Source organism: Oncorhynchus kisutch, unplaced genomic scaffold (genome assembly GCF_002021735.2).
Source record: "Oncorhynchus kisutch isolate 150728-3 unplaced genomic scaffold, Okis_V2 scaffold2110, whole genome shotgun sequence".
Classification (NCBI taxonomy): Eukaryota; Metazoa; Chordata; class Actinopteri; order Salmoniformes; family Salmonidae; genus Oncorhynchus; species Oncorhynchus kisutch.
In genome coordinates this window covers 1-9,323 of record NW_022264055.1, presented here as the reverse complement: position 1 = coordinate 9,323, position 9,323 = coordinate 1, and the positions used below count along the sequence as shown (strand labels likewise).

General features: G+C 42.8%; 1 pseudogene; it reads left to right on the top strand.

Annotated features, from left to right (window-relative positions):
* The first annotated feature begins 4,602 nt into the window (after window positions 1–4,602).
* On the top strand, window positions 4,603–9,261 carry LOC109882297 (major intrinsically disordered Notch2-binding receptor 1-like; annotated as a pseudogene).
* The last annotated feature ends 62 nt before the right edge of the window (window positions 9,262–9,323 follow it).

The window sequence follows — 9,323 nt, the reverse complement described above, 5'->3', positions numbered from 1 at the left end:
AACAGCAGTCCCTCATCTAACAGCAGTCCCTCGCCTAACAGCAGTCCCTCATCTAACAGCAGTCCCTCGCCTAACTGCAGTCCCTCGCCTAACTGCAGTCCCTCACCTAACAGTCCCTCGCCTAACTGCAGTCCCTCAACTAACTGCAGTCCCTCACCTAACTGCAGTCCCTCACCTAACAGCAGTCCCACTATTATAAGCTTACTAATGTTTTCTTTGATGCAGATATATGAGAGCAGTCCAAGCTGATTCTTATGTCGTCAATTGAATTGATACACTTTGCATTTGGGGATAATAATGGTAGAGACCTGAAGAGGTTTTGTATTGTACTCCTTGAAGCAAATGATTAGAACGTCTGTATTTTGCAATGTTCATGATGACATACAGTTCACCTTGAATGCATGGTTGGCTTTAAGGAAATGTGACTGTTAATAACTATAGCAAGGACAAGACTATGTGACTTTGTACATTTGGAATCTCAAACAATGAGCATCACTATTTTGTATTGGAGGAAATGAGAAAAGAGGAGAGGGGGTCGCCATCGGCTGTAGAATGTAGAACTGGATTGGAACAGAGCTCGACATCAGACTAATGAAGAACAGATGTTTTCTAACATTCTAACAGTAACTTGCTTGACTGTGCTGCAGGTTATACAACTGTTTGTTACATGCAATATTTGCTTTGTGGACTTCACTGGACAGATGCTGCTTTCTGGTTTTGTGATGAAACAATGTGTAGTTTAATTTATTCCACCACTGTGACTGTTGTCTTTTTGTTGTCACGGCCTTATTGTATATCACTATGGTGTATGAATTTACAGTTGTAGAGCGAACAACGCAAATATGACGACATAGGTTGTAATATGGCTTTTTTTACTGGCTTAGCTTCCTCAGTGATTTTACCCAGGCACTCTTCCTACTCCACCTTACAGCAGATCAGTAGAGGTGCCTGGGTAAATACACTGAGGAAGCTAAGCGTCATCAGATCAACAAGGCTATCATATGCTGAGTTTAGATCACTGAAAAGAAACATAAAGATACCAAAACATTTAGTCCAATCAAGTTTGATAAATATCATGTGGCTGTCCATGCGACTGATTTGTGTGTGTGTGTGTGTGTGTGTGTGTGTGTCTGTGTGTGTGTGTGTGTGTGTATCTGTGTGTGTGTGTGTGTGTGTGTCTGTGTGTGTGTGTGTGTGTGTGTGTGTGTGTGTGTGTGTGTGTGTGTGTGTGTGTGTGTGTGTGTGTGTGTGTGTGTGTGTGTGTGTGTGTGTGTGTGTGTGTGTGTGTGTAAAACATCATGTTGACTCATCCTAGACTAGTTGAACGCTAATGCCATCCTCCTCTCTTTCTTGTTGGTAAAAGGGTCTAAGCATTTTAGTTAGTTAGCCTAACTTCCTAGTGTAGCCGATGTGAAATGGCTAGCTAGTTAGCGGTGGGCAACAATGAACCAGCTAAGGTAGCCAGCTAGCTAGCTAACGTGAATCTACTAGGCTACAACTAGGCTACATATTGAACTTTATTCATTTCAGGCCAGTGGCAAAACATATACATTTATGGTTAGATCAGAATCACCATCATATTCATTGACCTGTACAGAGAATTAAGTCAAAACCACAAGTCCAAATCCCCATCTCTCTCCATGGTTTAGGAAAAGGTTCACTTTAGCTACCCGCAGGACATCAACACAAGCAGACCAGAAACAGGCACATTTTTCTGGAAATTAAGTTTTGCTTTGAAAGTTATTTGATTGGTCTGAAGCCAAATTCAAACCAGCCTCTCTTGGGGGGGCATTTTGCTGAACCAGGACAACCCACAGCTGAGATATTTTATATATAAAATATGTATCAAGGGAAGCCAAACGCAGTGGTGTAAAGTACTTAAGTAAAAATACTTTAAAGTGCTACTTAAGTAGTTTTTGGTGGTATCTGTCCTTTACTTTACTATTTATATTTTTGGCAACTTTTACTTTTATTTCACTACATTCCTAAAGAAAAGAATGTACTTTTTACTCCATACATTTTCCCTGACATCCAAAAGTCAATTTTGACAGGAAAATGGTCAAATTCATACAAGAGAACATCCCTGGTCATCCCTACTGCCTCTGATCTGATGGACTCACTAAACACAAATGCTTTGTTTGTACAGCCACATTTGCCACATTTCAGGCTTCAAACATAAAGATATAAAACTGTATTTTTTTGTGAAGAATCAACAACAAGTGGGACACAATCATGAAGTGGAACGACATTTATTGGATATTTCAAACTTTTTTAACAAATCAAAAACTGAAAAATTGGGCGTGCAAAATAATTCAGCTCCCTTAAGTTAATACTTTGTAGCGCCACCTTTTGCTGCGATTACAGCTGTAAGTCGCTTGGGGTATGTCTCTATCAGTTTTGCACATCGAGAGACTGACATTTTTTCCCATTCCTCCTTGCAAAACAGCTCGAGCTCAGTGAGGTTGGATGGAGAGCATTTGTGAACAGCAGTTTTCAGTTCTTTCCACAGATTGTCGATTGGATTCAGGTCTGGACTTTGACTTGGCCATTCTAACACCTGATTATGTTTATTTTTGAACCATCCCATTGTAGATGTTGCTTTATGTTTTGGATCATTGTCTTGTTGGAAGACAAATCTCCGTCCCAGTCTCAGGTCTTTTGCAGACTCCATCAGGTTTTCTTCCAGAATGGTCCTGTATTTGGCTCCATCCATCTTCCCATCCATTTTAACCATCTTCCCTGTCCCTGCTGAAGAAAAGCAGGCCCAAACCATGATGCTGCCACCACCATGTTTGACAGTGGGGATGGTGTGTTCAGGGTGATGTGTTGCTTTTACGCCAAACATAACGTTTTGCATTGTTGCCAAAAAGTTCAATTTTGGTTTCATCTGACCAGAGCACCTTCTTCCACATGTTTGGTGTGTCTCCCAGGTGGCTTGTGGCAAACTTTAAACAACACTTTTTATGGATATCTTTAAGAAATGGCTTTCTTCTTGCCACTCTTCCATAAAGGCCAGATTTGTGCAATATACGACTGATTGTTGTCCTATGGACAGAGTCTCCCACCTCAGCTGTAGATCTCTGCAGTTCATCCAGAGTGATCATGGGCCTCTTGGCTGCATCTCTGATCAGTCGTCTCCTTGTATGAGCTGAAAGTTTAGAGGGACGGCCAGGTCTTGGTAGATTTGCAGTGGTCTGATATTCCTTCCATTTCAATATTATCGCTTGAACAGTGCTCCTTGGGATGTTTAAAGCTTGGGAAATCTTTTTGTATCCAAATCCAGCTTTAAACTTCTTCACAACAGTATCTCGGACCTGCCTGGTGTGTTCCTTGCTCTTCATGATGCTCTCTGCGCTTTTAACGGACCTCTGAGACTATCACAGTGCAGGTGCATTTATACGGAGACTTGATTACACACAGGTGGATTGTATTTATCATCATTAGTCATTTAGGTCAACATTGGATCATTCAGAGATCCTCACTGAACTTCTGGAGAGAGTTTGCTGCACTGAAAGTAAAGGGGCTGAATAATTTTGCACGCCCAATTTTTCAGTTTTTGATTTGTTAAAAAAGTTTGAAATATCCAATAAATGTCGTTCCACTTCATGATTGTGTCCCACTTGTTGTTGATTCTTCACAAAAAAATACAGTTTTATATCTTTATGTTTGAAGCCTGAAATGTGGCAAAAGGTCGCAAAGTTCAAGGGGGCCGAATACTTTCGCAAGGCACTGTAAATTATGTCTGTGTGCCGCTGGCTATCCGTCAATAAAAAATAATATTGAGCCGTCTGGTTTGCTTAATATAAGGAAATTGAAATGATTTTTACTTTTACTTTTTATACTTAAGTACATTTTATCAATTGCATTAATTTTTTTATACTTAAAATACGTTCAGACTTTTACTCAAGTAGTATTTTACTGGTCGACTTTCACTTTTACTTGAGTAATTTTCTATTAAGGTATCTTTACTTTTACTCAAGTATGACAATTGAGTACTTTTTCCACCACTGGCCAAATGCTTGCTGGCATCAACCAATCAAATGCTACGGCGGAACATGTTATACTCGTTTGGTCCATACAGCATCAGATACCCGGGCTACATATACTAAGACAGAGCGGCGCTGTGTCCCTCGCTCAGGCACATGCGAATTGACCGAAAATTATGAAAAGACAGAGAGGAAATCAATTATTTTATCATTTTTATTGGTTAAATATTTGGGAAATCGTGGCTTCCCTTAGCATCCCATGAATACACCCCACTGCAGCAGGCGCGCATATATAACGTCACACCAGTGCACAGTTAACCATATACACTACTTTGTGTTGTATGATTTATATACATTAAAATGTTTCCCCTCGCATTTAACAGAGAGAAAAACGATCGTACGGTTTTTTAAATGGAATGTATACACATAACTCTGACACATTAGGAATGAGCTATGTTGTATGTTGTACTGCCTATTACACGCAATGTGGTGAATAATGTACAGGATAATAATCAATATGAATATATAGTCTCCATCGCTGTGCTTGACTTGCAGTTGGTGCTAAGGTGTAATTACGTCATTCTAGGTGGAAACAAAGCCGACTGGGTGCCTTGGTAGCACCACACGCGCGCGCGTGAGAACGCCGACAGCTCGGTTCCAACAGCTACCGCAAATCCGGTCCCGGAGTGAAGACCTAGTCCACCTATTGGAATACAATACAAAATCTGATAAATGAAGGATTATCCGAACGGGAGTGACTGGGGATCGAATCGGATCTTTTGGCGGGTTATTTCCTACGGTGTCCGACTGGAATGTATATTATGGTGTATGGTTCAATTGAAGAATGAATGTTGTGCGTCAACTTCGCATTGCTGCCGCCTTGTTTTGGTGACTTTGAGGAATCTATACCTTTTGAATGCTCACTCGGATGAGAGCAAATGGAATCGTGCGTTAGGTGAGTCTATTTGTCCCTTTGTTGGTTATGTACTGTATGTGCGCGCGCGCCAGTGAAGAACTGGAATATGGATTTTATTCTCTGTTTCGAAGTACTCAGCGGTGAATCTGAGGTTATGCAAATGTGATTGAATTATGACCGTGTGGATATCCATTTCTGTTTGAGGAACGAAACTGTTTAGAGTTCTTGAACTGAATCTAGTGGGTGTACAATGACAAAAACGTAGCCTACTCAATATTCCTGAAAATTATATACATTTAATAGCAGCTGCATGATAGTATATATTTTGGAATTCATTTAATATGAAAACCAATCTTTACTGATCCCTATCTAAAGAGTGAAGCCTTCTCCAAACTATTACCACATTTAATTTCTGTCTTATTCACAATAACACAAATAGACGTGATCATTAGATTAGTTTATTAGTCACATGCACAGGGATAACTATTGCTTTGGGATAATAACATGGGATGTAACACCTTATATTCATGATTATTATTACTTGCAATGTTTGGCTATGTTTTGATTGTGGTATGTGATTGTCCAATAGTCAATATCTTGCTCTCTCTCTGCTGTGTTTTCTCTCTCTCTCTCTCTCTCTCTCTCTCTCTCTCTCTCTCTCTCTCTCTCTCTCTCTCTCTCTCTCTCTCTCTCTCTCTCAGGGTCATCCTCCTATCTCTTTCATAAGGGGGACAGGTCTCCCTTGTATTTGAGACGTTCCATCTCAATGGCATCCCCTGTACAGTATACTTAAAGAATAGGAGTTTAACGACGATATCAACGTCTAGCTCCATCCCACACCACATGCCATGGATCCCCTACCAGAGTACTCCCTGTTCCTAGTCCGGATCCTGGAGGAACTAGACACTAAACACAGTAGTGTGTCCTACCAGGACCTCTGTAAGTCCCTGTGTGCCCGCTTTGACTTGGTCCACTTGGCCAAGCTACGGAGCCTTCTCTTCTACACAGCCTGCCTGGACCCAGCCTTCCCTGCCACTCTCTTCAAAGACAAGATGAGATGTACTGTTGAGGACCAGCAGTCTAAGAAACTCATGGTGGCAGCGGATATCGTCACTATGTTTAACCTAATCCAAATGAACGGGGGGATCGCCAAAGATAAGCTCCCAATGGCACCACCGAGGCCCAAGTTCCACAAGAACCAGTCGTTTGAGTCATGTAGGTCCGACACTGATGTTTATAAGTACCAGGACTATGAGAGGGGTGGAGGTTATGACCTCATGGATCAACCCTCCAGGGCGGGTCACCACCCCCACCATCGCCCCATGTCCCAAAACAACTCCTCCCACCCCCGCCCACACCCCCATTCCCACTCCGCCAGCTCGAAATCCAACTGCAGCCCACAGTTTATCCCGACTTCGGACCCTAACTTCCTATTGGGCGTAAACAAGGATCTAAAATGTCGAGCAGCGTCGCTAGACAAGCTGCAGCACCTGCCCCAGTACTCAAGCTGCAGTCCTCCATCGCCGCCCTGCGAGATGCAGAGCACCTACTTTCCCATAGACATTGACAGTGAGTCCACCACAGACCAGGAGTCCCTGCAACACATCAACCACACGGAGCCCTTCTCTGTCCACTCCTGTGTCCAGAAGAGAAACATCTTCAAGGAGGATTTTCACAACCTGCTAGCATTCTCCCCACAGGTCTGTGTCTCTGGTCTTTAATTATATATTATTTATTTATTTTTATTAAGCATTTACATATCATTAATTATGCAACAATAATTATCCTGCCATATTTGTTTGGAAGTACCCCCAACAAGTTTGAGTTTTAATGTTGTCCCATTACTACACTGAAACAACAATCCATGAAAAAACAAACATTGAAGATAAAGTCAGACTGATTTCCATTGCAGCCTCCTCCACTGTTAACCATCTGTTATCAATTATCACTATCCAATTTTCACTGCGATATGTGGTCAGCTACATTCTTTATTGTGTCCTGAGTTGTTTCGTTCCTACTAAACGGTGCTAGCTGTAAGTATTTGTGCCGTTGTTTGCTAATCTTACCATCTAAATGTCAGAGAAAAGCACAAGAAACCTAAAGGACAAAACAAAAGTGATAAAACAGTACCTCCCCACTTCCTGAAACTGGTCCATAGATCTACAGATGTAGGATCTTAATTAGACCTGCATTGTTGCAGCAAAATAATCCTGCAACAACAGGATTTCAACGTTTAGTCCATAATGTTGCTTGATTGGTGGTTAGGCTATAAGCTGGTCAAAATGAGGCTACATGAAAAGTGGAATACTGTTAATATAACCGTTAGTGCAGGTTTTTAATGAACTTATGTCAATCATGAAGGTCATCTACATTTCCTCTGGCACAGGAAAAGTCTCATCAACAAAGAGTGATCAAATGAAGATCCTACATCTGTATAGCATATGTCATTTAGAATGGAAATGTCTCAATGGACATAGCTCTCAGTGAGAATAACCAATCTATAAAACGTATTTCTTTCTAGAAAGGCTTGGTCTGAGCCAAATGTTACATCCAGCACCTTTATGCTTAGTTTGACTCTTTCTTTGTTTGATTTGATAATGCAGGGTGTTTTGACTGATGTGTTAACAGTGTATTAACATGTTGTTGTTGTAAAAGTGAATGAGTCTGTAACAACAACCAAAAAAATCACTTGTGTAAAATGACAAAAACTGCTCAAAACAATTACCAAATTTCTATGAAACTATTACCTTTAGGTTTAGTCAGTTAACAGATACTCTTATCAGCGTGACTTAGAGCCAAACAATACAATATTACCATAATGTTAGAGTGTCACTACACAGGTTTAAGAGCAACTTAATGAAGTGTTACCCCATTGTCGTTATAGGTCATCACCTCAGAGTGCAAACCAAACATCAGGGCAACTGGAGGCTACCACCGGAGAGAGCTCCACAAACCTGCCACATTCTTCAACCACAGCTTCGAGCTGCCCTACAGTAACCCCTACTTTGAGCATACTATGAACTCGCCCATTCAGGAGAAACGGCGAGCGAAGCACGAGAGTCTGGACGACCTTCAAGCTTCTACGTATTTCGGGCCAACGACAGTGACAGAGTGCGTGAACACACGGAGGAGTACGGCTAGGCCGGGGAAGCAGCCAATTTGGCCCGTGAAAAGCCTGAGTCTGAATGCTGAAGAAGGGCCACCCGGATTTTGAGAGGTCATTTCTGAATGGGAAACCGCTGAAAGACAACCATCGCCACAATGTAGTCAATAAAGAGAATGAGCAGCACTTTCAGTGTGCCAAAGAGAAAGTGGTGGCCTCCCCTTCAGGTTCGCAAAGAAACCAACGGGTTGAAAACAAAGGATATGTCTTCAATGGCGTGCGGTCCCGGGGTGGGTGTCGACAAAAAGAGAGGTTGGGAAAAGATTTAAAGAGAAAGGCATCAACAGTAACGTCTTTTCAAGGAGGTAACATAGACAGCTCGTCCAGCATAGGGACACAAACGGAGCAGGCCGAACAGAGGAAGCTAAAAGACTATGCCGCCGCTAACACGCAAAATACGCCGAGAGAGAGAGGCACTCGTGCAAACACTCGGAAGAGGACTCTGAGATCATCAGCGATGACATCAGTGACATCTTCCGCTTCCTTGACGACATGAGCGTGTGCGACTCGCTGGGCGTCATCCAATCGTCGTGCTACAACAGCATCGGATCTCTCTCTCAGGTGACCATGAAGTCTGACGGCGACAGCTCACCCGAATGCAACACGGTCAAACTGGCCAAGTCCAAGCTGGACTGCCTCTTTCACTCCCTAGAGAACACGGACGACGAGCTCAAATCGAGCGTGTGCAAGCTTGTTAAGAGGATAGGTGAGATCGAGAAGAACTGGAGTCTCTGTCCGGAGTCCGAGGGGAGATTCGCAGGTGCTCTCCAAGCTCACCAAACTCGACGAGAAGATCCAGGAACCCGAATCAACGGGAGACCGGGCGAAAACGCTTTAGCCACCACTTCCACCCCAGATCACCTTCACCCCGACCCCAACCTCTCGCCCCATGTCTTTCAGTGCACACGACAGGCCACAACATCAAGGTGGATAACGGATCAGTGGAGTGGGGCTGCTCAGACAGTGAGAGTCTGAGGGTCAAGGCAATTAAGAAAAGTATGTTCACGCGGAGGTCGTCACGCTCACTCAATGAGGAGAACAGCGCCACAGAGTCAAAGGTGGCGAGCATCACCAACTCTCACACGGGACTGGAGAACGGTGTCGTATTCTTCGCACCATGGGATGAGGGCAAAGACAAGGACAGAGACAGAGACCGAGAAAGGGACACCAAGGACAGACACAGGAAAGCCAAAGAGGTAAGAAAAATGGTTTACATTTCTAACACTTTTCCATTACACACCAACATTAGATACTCTGT